Source organism: Bactrocera oleae, chromosome 4 (genome assembly GCF_042242935.1).
Source record: "Bactrocera oleae isolate idBacOlea1 chromosome 4, idBacOlea1, whole genome shotgun sequence".
Lineage (NCBI taxonomy): Eukaryota > Metazoa > Arthropoda > Insecta > Diptera > Tephritidae > Bactrocera > Bactrocera oleae.
The window spans coordinates 48,862,161-48,877,965 of record NC_091538.1 but is presented as its reverse complement, the minus strand read 5'-3'; the positions used below and the strand labels follow the sequence as shown (position 1 = coordinate 48,877,965).

The 15,805-nt window shown below is 32.6% G+C and overlaps 1 protein-coding gene and 1 long non-coding RNA gene across 3 annotated transcripts in view; one reads left to right on the top strand and one right to left on the bottom strand.

Moving 5' to 3' along the window:
- LOC138857008 (uncharacterized) overlaps positions 1–15,805 on the bottom strand; it is a 42,423-nt gene that overhangs the window by 1,611 nt on the left and 25,007 nt on the right. The gene's annotated exons all lie outside the window — the stretch shown is intronic.
- The window catches only part of CngA (Cyclic nucleotide-gated ion channel subunit A), a 69,520-nt gene that overhangs the window by 43,429 nt on the left and 10,286 nt on the right, over positions 1–15,805 (top strand). Inside the window, exon 1 of one of the 2 annotated variants that reach the window (XM_036364887.2) lies at positions 13,909–14,013. The exons of the other annotated variant lie outside the window; for it this stretch is intronic. The gene's annotated coding sequence lies outside the window, so the exon portion shown is untranslated. Of the gene's footprint in view, positions 1–13,908; positions 14,014–15,805 lie in introns of those variants that run through there. 2 annotated transcript variants of the gene reach the window in all.

Sequence of the window (15,805 nt, the reverse complement as noted above, 5' to 3'; positions counted from 1 at the left end):
CAAATCAACATAATTAAAGGGTACAAAGGTTTCCTAGAACAAAAACAGCATAATTACAATTTTTTTATAAAAAAAAATATAAACATTTTATTTAAACTTTTTATTATTCCAAAAATACATATGTTAGAAAAATTTTGTGAAACTTTCAAACGAAAGTATTTAAAACTTGGCATTACGATGTCATTTTCGGTAGTCTCTTAGAAAACAGATGCGCTCGCGAGACAGCAAAACTTCATTTAAGACGTTGTTGTGGATCAACTGCTTCATTTAAGATGTTGTAAATTATTTTTAGAGGACCTGTATAAAATTTTTTTAAGAATTAGCAAATAGGAAAACAAGAAAAATGTTCAAGAGCGGAAATAAATTTATAAATCAATCACCAAAATCTCGGTGACATAAAAAAACCATTAACACAATAATACTTCTGACCTTTGAAGTCACTTTTACGGCCACAACAGCCTCTGCGCATCCAGAAGCTACGTTGCGAGTCGCCAGCAATGCATTCGCACAACAAAAAAGTGTTTAGGTAGCAACAAAAATGTGACAAAATGTTTCACTTAATACACACCATAAAATATATCTTTATGTGTGTATGTATGTTTAGTTAATATAAATTTCAGTTAAGAACATAACACGGTGATCTCTTGAGGGATTTTCTGAAGTGATGTGAATGTATGGAAGCCTACAAGCGGATATCATTGACCTTACTTTTATTATAGCCGTCGGCAGTCGTTGCCACATTCCGGTTGCAATGTCACTTTGTCATTTGCCTATATGTACTTTCATTCGTTGATTCAAGTGCTTTACGTTCTTCATCGCTTTTTGTGTTGTTGAGTTTTCTTTTTTTTGTGGCTTCTACTTGGTTTGTTTGCTATTGCTTGAAAGTGTCTGCGGTATTTGTAAAGCTTATAATCCTATTATGGAAAATGGACACTTGGGGGTTTATCTCTGTGTCTCTGTTTGCCTATTGAACGACTTTTTAAATTAATTTACTTGGCTGAAATTTTCCTACTCACTTTCACTTTTCAACAAATGTGGATTTTGGAAGTAAGTGATTGTGGAGATATTAATGCGATGAACTATGAGGGCTTTGAACCTTTAAAATTTGGTAGTTCTATTGGATTTTGGGTTTCACTGCTTTTTACACTTTGTAAAAACATAGCACGTAAAGGTGGACGTTGAAAAGTGTAAATAATTAGAGAAATCTTATGGAGAAATCTTGATTACTGATGAGCAGGGACAACATCTTAGATTATGTGAAATGATATAGACAGCTTCAGTTTAAGGGGTTATATCCACTTACAAATCAGAAACAATGCATTTTTTTGTGATAATTTTTTTTTTGTAAAGGCATTTTATTTAACAAAAATTAACAAGAAATGGCTAAGTGGGGTTGTAACCGAACATTTTATACTATTGCTACTTGCTGGGATCAAATTTGGTATCTTATTAACTTATATTGAAGGTCATGCACTTACTTAGTTTTAGTCATATATTTTAATCACGTGAACGAAAATTATACTAAATGGATCCTTAAATGAGAAATATGTGATATAAACTCAACCGAAAAAGCCAAATTTAACCAAAGTATTGGAATTTATTACATTAGGGATATGAGGCTTAGACCAAGGTATAGACCAACGTGTTTTGTACTGTCTTTATACATATTAGGTATATGAGGGCTAGGTGAATTAATGATCTGACTTAACCCATTTTTGACGACCATACTATTATCAGGAATGGATCCTTTCTGAATTTCAATTATATATCTCACACTTTGACCGATATTTTCGGTAAAAAGTCAACTATATGTACTGGGGTCACAAATTCGGTACTTATAGGCTTGAACAGTTTTGCTTCGATTTGGAAAATTGTTGATCATAAATGGTGGAATTTCAAATTGCATTATATGGGAGGTAGACGTGGTTGTAGTCCAATTTTGCCATGTTTACACTGTAACGAATTTGGTTGAAGTCTGTTAAGTAAATTCCGAGATATGGGTATTCCGCTAAAAGTGGGCAATGCCACACCTATTGTCCAATTTTTGTACTGGCTCTTATAAAGCCTACAAGTACGAAAAGTTAGGTTATCACCCGATTTCACCCATTTTCACACTGTCGGTAAGGGTAATATATGGATTTGTTCTGAGTGAAGCTAGTTATTATAGCTTTAGCAGTTTAGGAGATATGGATAGTAGACCTATTGAAGGGCGGGACCACGACCGCATTTTGTTTTAATTTCTAACTGAAGATGTCCCTTCCTAATGCAATTCATTGTACCAAATAACAGTATTGTATCTTATTGTGAATCTTAATTATGGCAATTGATTAATGGTATTTTGTGGGCGTGGCAATAATCCGATTACGTCCATAGGCTATATCAATCTTCTTATGCTGCCAACAAACATGTGCATCAAATTTCATCAAGATAACTCAAATTAACAGAATAAATCTTTGCACAAAAAGTACCCACAAGGTATTTCATCTTACGTCCAAAAATTATCTAAATCGCACTATTACTTATGCCTAAAATGAGCAAAAGCAGGTCAACACTTCCCTTAGCCCACAAATACCTAGCACAAATATTTTCAACCCAGCGGTTCACTTTATACATATCAACAACAGCATATCTGTCAACATGTAAGAAATCTTAATGAAATTCAAAAACAATCTTTTTCTGACAACAGTGTATCCTCTTTTCTTAAATGAATGAAATCACGGCGATACTTTCCTTAGTTTGATGAAAATTTTTGCCAAAACCGGAAGGTGTTCCTCCGCCTATTTTGTTCAAAATAAAACTCATATTTAGATCATAGGTTTTCTATGAAGGTTTTTGCCAACTTCGTTGCATGTCTTTTTAAAAAAAGTCTCAAGGATCGCCCATTTGCCCCTTCTCCAAAAGTTAGAAAAAAATAATATTATATAGCGTAAGTATTGCCACTAGGCTTCATCGAAATAATAATTTCTTACCAAATTTTTGTGTTATTCTGTGTTATTCACAAAAGAGAAGAGGAAGCTATAATTTTGTTGTAAAACGGCATCCAATGAAGTTAGCAAAATACTTCATAAGAAACCTGTGGACAAAAGTGAGTTTTATTTTGAGCAAACAAAATAATCCAGTAATCATAATTTTTGAGTTTTATTTTTTTTTTGCTCCGGAGTAATGAGTATTTGTAATTTTTGTTTGCTCGAAAATATTTATTATTTATGATTTATTGTAAACTTATAAATATTAATCATTATCAGTAAAGAAGGTCGTACAACTCAATATATATTCATTATTACGGAATTTTTAAAATAAGACTTATATATTATTATTATAATGTTATAAATGTGTACAGGTACAGCAAATTCATGTACTAAACTATTCCAAATTAGGCATGGTCTGACGAGAAATTACAAAAGGTTTTATATAAACACATTCCAGCCGAGAGATCATCTCAAAATAGACTTTACTTATGAAATTCGTTCTTAACTAAAGAAATATATGTTGCTTTTACTGAAAAACTATGAGGAATATAAATTAAATATTTCTCTTAACAAATATATACAAGCATCTATATATTCTATTATCTCTTTTTAAAGAATGAGATGTTTTCAAAAATTTTATTAGAGCATTATTAAAATAACAATAAGTAAAAATGAAAAGAAGAATAACAACGAAAATGTCATTCGGAACAAAGCTTCAAGACAAAAGATATACAAGAGTCCAGTGATCCTTAAATAAAAGTGACATATGTCACGCACGCAGACATACTAAGCCTTAATGTAAGGTTGTTACAAGCTTGTACAATGCCCCCTACAGATTCTTCCCACTCTTCATAATAAAGTCGGCAACAAAAGTGCTAATAAATAATACGACATGCGCTAGTTGCAAACGATTTATGAACGAATTGTTCGAGCGACAAAAATTTATGAATCGACAAAATGTCTGTGACAAAATGAGCAATAACAATAAACCAATGTAAAAATAAAGAAGTCAAAATCAACGCATTAGCAGCAGCAGCAAGGCACTACGAACATCAATTTTAGCAAAAGAACAAATTCAACTCTATAAAATATTTAAGCAACATTCAGCGAAATTTAAAATATGTGAATTTATTAATTTTTTTTTTTTTTTTGAGATTTATGCTGGCAAGTAGTATCTTGTGAGTTATAGTGGCGACTCAATGATAAAAACGCACTTTATGGTGCACCCTGTGGTTGACAAAGTAATGAAATTGCTAAAAGAGTAAATTATAATACTAAAATAGGAAAGTAGAAACTATAATTAGTTTTATGCTTCTGTTTTTTGCAGGAGAGTACTTAAATTCAATCACCATCGACTAATCCCAGTTATGTACTTCTGATTCTCCTTCAAGGGGCAAATTGGGCTTTAAACAATTTATTTTTTTAATTAGATTCCGATTTGTGTCAAATATTCCATGTTTTATTTGATAACCCATCAGTAAGCGAATTTTTCACCAGTAGAATAATTCCCATAAACAGGAACATGAAGTAATCGTTTGGTGTCGTATCGAGACAATTCTATCCTGTCGGTCAAAGCTGGCTATATCTGGGCGGTTGCTTGCTTCAGACGGACCTGAAGCGGATGGTTCAATTTTATTGCGATTCTGCAGCGATCCACAATTGGAAATTGGATCCATGAGGTTTATTTCCGTTGACTCGTGTAGCACCCATACATCGAGCTACTTTTTATACCCAGCCCTATTTGAATGGTTCCAAACGGTTTTTTGTGTAATGCTTAGTTTCTAGGCATTTTTTTCTTATTTAATAGATAATTTCTTCAACTGGCCTTTCGGAGCCTGGCACAACTTTATCATCGAAATTAACGGAATCGACGAAACCAAAATAGCGCACAGTTGTACATATGTATACTATAACAGCAGGAATGTGTGTGTGTGTGTGTTTTGCGTCAATGTGTTAGAAAAAAGTTGAATGCGTGCGTTTACAAAACGCTATAGGCAGCAATTTACTTCTTTTTTTATTTTTTACTTGCGAATGAATGCATAAGGTAAACAAAGTAACACAACAACAACAGAAATAACATGCGCCAATTTTGACATACCAGTCGATATTTTTTCACCAATTTATATATCATATACATTCATCATATTTGTTTACTTTTTTCTTTTTTGTTTTTTGTACTTTTTGGCGGTTTTCGGCCTTCGACTGTCAATTCAATTTTGAATTGAAAGGAAAAGTGTAAAAAAAATTGTTGGTATTCAATGGTGTTTTATTGATTTCTTCTTTTTTATTTCGACCCTCAAAAAGTTTATGACATGTCGAAGGCTGCACAGCCAATTCAACTTTGATAACGATATGCAACAGCAACAACAACAATTCTCTAAACAATGTCAAACCAATTTCAGAAAGTACAAAAATGTGCGGCTTTTAGTCCCGCGAAGTGTCGTCTTGCAAATTTTCAGACGCAAAAACAAAAACAAATATTATACTTGCTTGACGCACATATGTATGTATTGTGTATACCATACATTTACATATAAACGTACAAATAATATTGCTAGCAACCACCAAGGCTACTGGTGGTCTGACATTTCCGCTACTTCGTCTGCTCTGCCAACTTTGCTAAGCTCTGCGCGACTATATCTGTGGCCGACAGATAGTAAGTAAGAGAGTGAATGTGTGAGTTTGTATGTGAGTAATGTTATTACTAGCAGTTAGTCAAAACCGCTATCTAGCCACTGCCGCCACATTTCAAATTCAATGGCTCGTGTGTCAGTCGCCATTATCAGTGTCATGGTTTCTGCATTAACGCCATTTACAGCTGCTCTTGTTGTTGTTGTAATTTGGTAATTTGTAGCATATCCGCATCCACACAATCGGCATTCATAATGTATGTATTGCTCTGTCAAGCGATCACTAAGACTTGAGAGGGCCTAATCACCTAGCGTGCATTTACAATTTGTACGTGTGTGTCTGTCCATGCTTGTTTATGCACGGGTGCGACCGGTAACTGATTAAAGCCAAATTTTCATGCTTTGGAAATTAGTTAATATGACATAAGACTGGAATTTAACTCAATTTGAAATTATTAAACATAATTACCTATGCATAAATGTATTTGTGTGTATGTATTTTTTATCTGAAATTCGTTTGTTTCCAAATGTTTAATGCAATTTGTGCATACATATTGGTGTGCATGAATATTTATAATATTTTTTCGTGAATTTCAACTTTACAAGGCCAAATGTGAATTAATAAAATAATTTACCGCTAGGTTTGACACACTTATATGACTTTTAAATAAATTATGCGTATTTTGTATACAATTTTCTAATAATATAACAGGATATGTGGAGTTTAGTTTCAAAAGTTTGGTTAAGTGTGAGGATATACATATCCCTAAAAATTCTTTTGTAGCTTAAGAGCTAAGTATTCGATCTGGAGATTTTTTAAAGAAGTCCATAGGTCCTAACATTTAAGACTTCTTATACTGACACTTTGTTTCAATGAGAACAAGTTACGATCTCTGGAGCTCACTTTCACAACGCAGATTAAAGGTTCATTTATAGTATACAAACTGTAATTAACGGGGCATATTTAAGATGACAGCCGAAAACAAGTGAATTTGGAAATTGAAACAAAAACAAAAAAAAATTTTAGATCTATATCTCAAAAACTTAGACATCGTGGCAAACTTAATAAACCCAGTTCCAGATATAAACTATATACCGAGCATACAGAAAAAACTTGATAGTAATTGGCCCATTTGTCTCCGAATATTCCCTGCAGCATATTCGAGAAATGCTGATTGAACCCAGCGGCTACACTTTAGCAAAACTATTTAAGATATCAATTCAAAAATGTATTGTGTTATTAACAACAACTAAATTCTAACTAAAACTAAATTAAAATATTTGAGTTAAGTCTTGTGTAAGAAGTTAAGCTCATAATCACATTTTGGACAGTAGTGGCATTCAGCAGAGCTGCAGTCGACAATTCGCAGAAAGAAATTTAACGCGCTTATGAGGCATACAAGTATATGCACACTCGCACTGTTTGGCAGCTGAAATGTGCTTAGCATAAGTAAGAGTATTCTACTTGTAAGTACTAAAGTATGAAAGTGACATTATAATCATGCAAATAACAGTACCTATTAAAGCAAACGTTAACAAATACATGCATATTTGTATATAATAACATACACACGAACCGAAAGGTTTAGAGGATTTTTTTTTTTTTAAAGGAAGACTCTACTGTCATTGTCACATATGAAAAGCAATAACAAGGAGTCTTTCACACACACACATGCAAAACGATGTCGTATAAGCAAAAATATTGTGCCACAGGCAGTCATCGCTGCTGCTGAACTGATTCACTTCCGTTTTCTGCCACCACAATTGTGACCTCAAGGCGAATGAGCGTGGTTAGCGTAAAATGTCAAAAACATCATATTTTTGTTGTTGTTATTTTTGCAGCTGCTCTGTTATTGCTTGCGTGAAGACTTTAACCGCTCTTTACAAATGGCCATAGGAGTCGGCTAACTATTTAGTTGGCGGTAGATTCGTTTACATGCGGGTTGACGTTGCGTATGAGTGACTTAGGTATATTCTTATACGTATAATACTCATATGCATATACATACATGCAGGCTACAGCGATAACATGTGTATGTACATATATGAATATGTACTTTTATACATACACACGCATTTGTATAATATATAACATAATAACTAAAAGCATTGTGTGAAAACGCGTGGACGTTGGCATGATGATTATGAGTAATAATACAAAGTTTGGAATTAATGTGCGAAAGAAGTTACGAATGAAGGCGTAAATGCAGATATGTGTTCCGCAAACGTATGTGTGGGTCTCATTACATATAAAAGTGAATTTTTTATGACAACCAAGCTATGAAGAAACATTTAAGTACAGCGAAATAAATCTTAAAACCAAGCGCGGTTGTTAAGTTTTAGTGCATTAGCTGAGAGCTAAAAAAAAAATTTAAATAGTAAAGTTTACGCATTATATTTTTAATTACGAACAAAAAAGAGATATGTATAATACAGAATAATCCAAAGAACATCAACTCAAATAATCATATTTTTATTTACATAATCGAAATATCTACATGGCAAAGTCGAAATTGAAACTTAATTATGCTTGATTCAGTAGCAAAAGGTACTTAAAAGCCATATTCGCAGTAAATACTTGTAATTTAATTATTATTTCTATACCTCGCTTCGGTTAAAATATATTTATTTTAAGTTAGCCAGATTAGCAGATATAATTGATTATTTCTACCAAAACATTCTTCTCTGTAAATTTTCTTAGAGGTAACATAAATTTCTAATGAGTTTTCTTATATACTTTAAAAATAAGCAGGTTAATGGTAATCTGCATATTCAATGCATAAGATCTCATAGAAAATTTTGTGACTTTTGATAACATATCCATTATTTGGTATATGAGTATTAGAAGAAGATTCGAATCAGTGTTTGGGTTTTTTTAAAAATGAATGGAGGTTTCGATCGATGAGGTACAATTTTCCCCATTTCATATTAAATTAAGAAACGTATATATTATTTCTCTTACTACTCAAACTGCAGTCCTATATATACATAATTTTATTATTTTGAAGTGCTATTTAAATCATTTGGTGTACAAAATTATTATATACCGCATCTACCAGTAGGGATGACGTGATTTTGACAGCTCGTGGCAGCTATATTTGTGCACGAATTTGTGACTTTGATACAACACTTGGAAATTGTCTAAGATTATTCCACTATTTCACGTTCTTCGAAAAATTCATAAATTCACGTTTATCGAAAAATCATCTTCTCAGATGAGACCCATTTCTGGCATAATAGCTTCATCAATAAAAAAAATTGTCGCTATTGGGATGAATAAAATCCTCGTATGGTTCAGGAAACGCGATTGCATCACCAAAAGTTGACCGTTTGGTTCGGATTGTGGTATGGCGGCATCATCGGGGCTTATTGCTTTCGAAATGTGCCAGGAAATGTGTAACGGCATTAATAGCGAACATTATAATATGATGTTGATCGATTTCTTTTTCAGAAGAACCGATTTTGACCAAAAGTTAAGTGTTATATTTCATTCATTACGTCGTTATTATTGATAGACCTTTTATTTCAAGTTATTAAATTTTTAAAAAAATTTAGATTTTGCATCTGTGAACAAATTATCTTCTTTATTTTTCTGGAAATCTTTATTATGGCCTTCCAAATAGACAACTGTGCCAATACAAGCATTATAAGGTTTACTACAATTTTCCATACACTTGTAAGCCTCGGCTGGGATGGCTTTCAGTGCCTACAGCCAATTTTGGTTTTTTCGGTTTCGAATCATTTTTGCAGCATGTTATTGTCATTAGCAGAAGTGGATGAGCAACTCGCGCGAGGCAACTTTTCGACGACTTCACGAGATTCAGTGAATCCTTTGTGTGCGTGATAAAGTAGAATCCCTAAAACACTGCTGCAGCGTTTTCAAAGATTTGGTAGCCATAATTTTATCGATTTGATTTGCGAGCGAAGTTTAAATAGACCAGTCCGGCTCACATTTGATCAGATGAAATTTGGACATTTATTCACCGAATATTAAAGTTTACTTTCTGTAGATGTGGATTTGTTTACATAGTCGCTCTTAGTAACCCCTCCTCCTCCATAATCACCTTTAAATAAATTTTTTTCATTTTATTGGCAATTGGCCATTGCCAGTGCTCATCTAAATTCAAAGTCACACAACGGCTGCACACGCAATTGTATAATTTACATAACATATACATAAACATATGTATTTATATAAACACATTTACATAATACATATTTTAAATTTTACTGTTACTACTTGTAGTTATGCATAATTACAAATAGTTTTATTGTCAGCGAAGCATTTAATTTATGCGTCAGTTGAGCTGCAGATAATATTAACAGCGAATAATAATATTTTGTTTAAGTTTAAAATAAACTAGCTAGACAATTAACTACTAAATATAACTTAATTATTACTTATTTAAAGTAAATATTTTGAATGAAACACACAGATATTATTTAATACAATTTATGGCTGAATTTAAGGGTCAATGCGCCCTTTTTGTACGTATAGAATTAAACAAAGCAAAAGCAAAATGAATGTCAATGATTGGCAATGAAATGAAGAACCAAACGAAACGCTTGGAATATAGAGTAACGCTTTTGGGAGCAAAATGGCTTAGGAAGCAATCCAACCCGCATAAAAATTACATGGAAACATACACACATGTATATGTATATACTTGTATTCACGTGTGAGCACGTGCTTTTTATCTATCGTACACATATCTACATACAAGCATATGTATTTATACACACATATGTATGTATGTATGTATGTTAAGACCAAAGCTGGTACGTCCAGTATAGTTCAAAGCACACAACACGAATACAACAAAACCAAAAACCTTATGTACATATGTGCCAACTAGCGTAGCAATAGTAATCCAACAACAAAAACAACGAGTCAGCAAACCAACAACAATTTAGTGGTACAAAATAGCTACCCAATGATCCACTCATTTGCCACTCCAAGCACGTGCTGTCCAAATGTGTCCACCAAGTGGTGATTTCAGAGTGTCGTGACGACAATGAATAATACAGAAGCATTCGTTTATTCAATAGTACTCTCAAGAGTGTACAATTCGATTCGATTGACCAGCAGCTTGTTGAGCTTGAATTCTTTCACTTACATATGTATGTAAGTTTGCATGAATATTATATATGTACAAGTGCATATAAGTCTGTGGATATATATTTTTGGATATCTGTATATGAATACTACTGAGTTTGTTTGCACATACATATATGTATTCTGCTAAGTTATTAGCGCTGATTGCTGTCTTTAGTTTCAATTGAATATTTTTGACGATTTTTGTTTATGCTAATGATAACACAGTGTTGCATTTTAATTATTTACCAACAAATGCAAGAAGTTTTTTTTTTTTTCATTAACTAAATATTTAAAGAAGAAATATGAATTTTTGACAATAATTCAGGCATGTAACGTTTGCGAAATTGCCGTTGCCTTAATAGACAAATAATATTGAATATTTCAGTAATGTTACATGATGAGAAAGTAAATAATCTTTAAAATATATAAGTGTAGGTGCTATTGCATAAAATATTTGAATATTTACATAATTAAATTAGAGCTTTTGTGGTTATATATAACTGAACATTTTTTAGCGAAGAAAACCTCTACACATAGAGTGTTTTTTAGAAATGTGGTTTTCAATACAAATTAACACGCATATAATTAATTATTGTTGCCAAAAGTTTTGCTTTATTTTAAGTGTAAGGGTTTACCATAACGTTTTAAAAATGATTTCCGGCTCGAACAATTTCCAGCCAAAAGGCCCAATTTGCGTCCACCTTCTGTAGTAATTGCTGCCGTATAACGTACCGAATATTCTCTTACAAGGCGTCAATCGTAACGGGCTTATCTACATATACAAGTGACTTCACATAACCTCATGTAAGTTAGTCCTCATGTAAGTTAATCCAACAATCTTAGAGGTCACGCCACAGGCCCACGAAGCGGGATAATGCGCTCACCAAAAGTTTTCTTCAATAAATTAATTATTTTGTTGGCCGTTTGGCATGTAGCGTCGTCTTGTCGGAACTAAAGATCGTCCTCATCAACATCCTCCGATTCAGCCACCAAAAAATAATTAATCATGGATCTATACCATTTTCCATTGACCGTTATGGCCGGCTCAAGGTTTGAAGCAATATGGGCCAACGATTCCTGCTACCAATAAAGCGTACCGAACACTAATTTTTAAGGATGTAACGGCGCCTCAACATTAGCTTAAGGATTATTATCACTATAAAGCCACAATATAGTTTATTAGCGTACCCATTCAACCAAAAGTGTGCTTCTTTCATATTCGACGCAGTGACCGAACGATTATGTTGGTAATACATTTTCTCGATTTCAAAAAGTTGTTTTGAAGTAAGTCTGTTCATTATAAATTAGAAAACAAACTGAGAATAAATCAAGTAACTGCTGTCAAAAAAATTAAGTCCGAAAAAAGGATTGACTTAGTAAAAACCACATATCTAAAAAAAAAAAAAATTAGCTCTTTACATCCACACTTATAAAGAAATAAATTTTAAATTTAAAATAATTATTCTTCAAAGCATTTTCACTCCCATTCGAGCGAAGCTTTATAAAAGCTCAAGTTTCAATAAAAATAATACTAAATCAGTAATTAGGTTTGTAAACATTATTATTTGCTTATATTTTATTTATTTTTTTTTTCGACAAATGCCCATGGTTAAAAATCTTATAAGTCTTCCAGTCCTTCTTAACACCATGTGTGATAGCGTAAAAAGACGATTTTTCAGAATTAAAAAAAAAAACCGACTGTATGAATTGTTTTAAAACCTATATATTTATATAACATATTTTGAGACACAGTAAAAGTGTCGAAGAAAACGATTAAAATTTTTCGACAGCGCTGACAATAAAATTCCTCCACTGCTGCAGTGATTCCGGTCTTCTCCGTCGAAGAAACCTAAAAACATTCCCACCAGAAGATATTGTTCAAAACTATCGGTAAAATCAATCAAAAATTGACATTTAAAAAGATAAATTTGAATTTTACCCAAGATTTTATTGGTTTTTGGTTTGCAAAAAAAATTTGATAGTGAGCGGATCATATGTCTCCGAGTAATTTAAAAAAAACAAACGTTTTGCTGCGCTATATCGCTGTATTGAAAGGAAGGATCTTCGATCAAGTTGTTCCTTTAGTTAACTGTGTGGTGTAAAGAAGGAAAAAATCGTGTGGTGTTCTTGTGCGTATATTGGTGACATCGTGTGTGGTGTATTTGTTGGTATATTAGTATATGGTGTTTGTGTACCTTAATATGGTATATTGGCATGGTCCACTGTTGTTCCTTATGGAGTGGTGAGTCATTTTTTGGATTCTTTTGCTCGTTTAGCCAGTATCTTATACAACATTTATTGATTAGGTTAGTTTTCCTAGTATAGGAATAATTAGTCCGTCTTGAAGTCTACTTCTTCTAATTATTCATTATGCTTTGTAGCCAGACACTCAGCTGTCACAAGAACATATCACTGGGCGTCGCCGTATCCAATTATCCTCTCAACTTGACCGGTCTGCTGCAATTCATATTTTATTTCTATTTATTTATCTCAATTCCTATAAAGTTAACTGTAATTACCAACACTATTCAGTATCACGTCATAAATCTAAAAATCACCTATTAATTAATTCGAACATTTTTATGCAAATGATCTACAAAATAAAATTAAAATTAAACGCTATGAAATCAGCGAGAACAAGATTTAGGAACTTACAACAACAAAAACATTGAAATAAAATGAGATTCCATCAAACGCTTGAGTAACGTTTGCCGCCAGCAATGACGACAAGTTGTTGTGCATATGTTGACAGCAACAACAAGCTTAGAAAACTACAACAAAAACAATAACCAAATTCATTTGAATGTATAAACTAAATAAATTCGTTGTAAAAGTAGCTAAATAATACAATAACAAAAACAGCAACAATGCGAAAATCGTTGAGTTACAAAAACTGCAACAAAAGCAACGTACAAGCATATCTTACAACAATTTCTGTCAAATTAATTGGCAACCGTGTTAACAACAAATTTTTAATTGTAGCGCGTAGCAATGCGAACTCACTGCCCGTACACTCAAGTGAAAATTGTTAGTCGAGTTATATAGAAAATAATAATATAATTTAATTTACATTTTTTTTGTAATTTTAAATTTGAAGAGCACTCAGTGCCAATTTTGGGTGCCACTCACAGCGGTCGGCGTTTAAGGCAATATTACAGCGTTGGCAGAGGCGTTCTACAAAGCGCTCGATAGTTTGGCAGTCAGTCAACGTGAATAATTAGACGCGCATGCGTGTGCGCAGCGAGTCGCAAAACGCAGTGTTCGTTTGATTATGTGCTAACTGCGCGCAACAAGCGTTGATTAGTAGTGCGTGGAAGTTAGTAAGCGCCGGTTTGAAACGAGCGATTATAATAAATTTATAATGAAAATTTTTAGTAAACTGTGATGATACAAAAAGCGAAATAATTCTTGGGAAATTAACATACAAAATTTAAAAATTTTTAATATTGTGGCATTATAATATGTAGTAAATATTAAGTGCTTCATATTTATATAATTAGAAATTTTTTGAGCTTGGTTAGTTTTACAACAACAACAAAAATAACTCAACAAATATTTTAAAAGTTCTAAAAAATCAAGTAGTTAAAATTCAACAAAAAAGATATAAAAGAAATTATGAAGGAAAATATTCCAATAGCACCGAATTGTGAAAATATACGAAATAATAATTGTTGCTTAATAATAGATCTAATGTGAAGCCGAAGCACATAATAAAGATTACAAAAAGCTCAAATAAGTAAAGGTGCACGATATGTCAGAAAATATTACAAAAACGGTGTACAAAATATCGGCAATTTTGTTAAAGGACGTTTTTTAAGTCTATCGTTCCGAATTCCGAAAAAAAAGATTAAAATATAATATAAAACATTTTTATGTACTAAACAATTTTTTTTTTTTTCAAAAAATTTTGTTTCTTCGTTTTTTTTATTAAAGGAAAATTACCATTTTGGCAATAAAAAACCCTTATATATTAAAACCTATTAAAATTTACAAAGTTTTACATTTAATATTTTCTACCTACATATAATATTTTTTCTCGTGATAATAATAGCAAAATTATTCGGTTATCGCCAACACTAAGAATTTTTATCCTGGACAATTAATCAAAAAACAAAAATAGTGACAAAAACCATGGAATAACTTTATAAACTTTATACGAGCGTTGCCTTTTATATTTCGAGATTAGGGAACAAAAACAAATATTAATCATCGAAAACACTTTATTGTTTTTCAAAGTAGTCTCCATTAAGCACCATACACGCTTGCAAGCGTTTTAACCAACTGACGAAGAACTTTTGCCACTCCGATTGAGGTATTTTCAAAACACGCATTCTGAATGCATCAACCGCCTCATCAGATGTCGAAAAACGTTAACCTCTTACTTTATTTTTTACGTACGGTAATAAAAAGAAGTCATTCGGGGCCAAGTGAGGACTATACGGCGGATGTTTTGATTGCTCAAAAATGCAGTTCTTACTGTCGATGTGTGAGAGCTCGCATTGCCGTGGTGAAGAGTAATCCGTCTTAGGCGGTTGGCTTTCCTGATTTCTTGATAGACAACTGGCAAACAAATGCTTCTGCGTTGTTCTAATTTTTCTCAACCAATCGACACGAGCCTTTTTTTGAGCGATTGACAAATTGTGTGGGATCTAACGTAAACTAGTTTTTACAGTCAAATGTTCATGCAATATTGAATGTGTGCTAGTCCATCCAATGTTTAAAGTTGTCTCAAACTCGCGATAGGTCACATGACGATCTTGCAGTATCAGTGTGCACGCAGCATTTATAGTTTCCGGAAAAACAACTGATTTTGGATGACTTTCACTAAATTCGTCGGAGTGATCAACAACTTCGATTGAATTCATCATACCATCGATTAACACTGCTCGTTGAAGGAAATTCATCGTCAAAAGTTAAATTAAGTTCATCGATGCACTGTTGCTGAGTTAATCCACGTCGAAAGTTGTATAAAATAATTGCCCTATAATGTTCGTGATTAAATTCCATTTTTTGGGCGAGATGAATATTTTAAGTTACTGTATCAAACGTTCTAAGTATGTATAACATCAAAAATGTTAAACTTTACGATAAAATTATGAGCAACACTA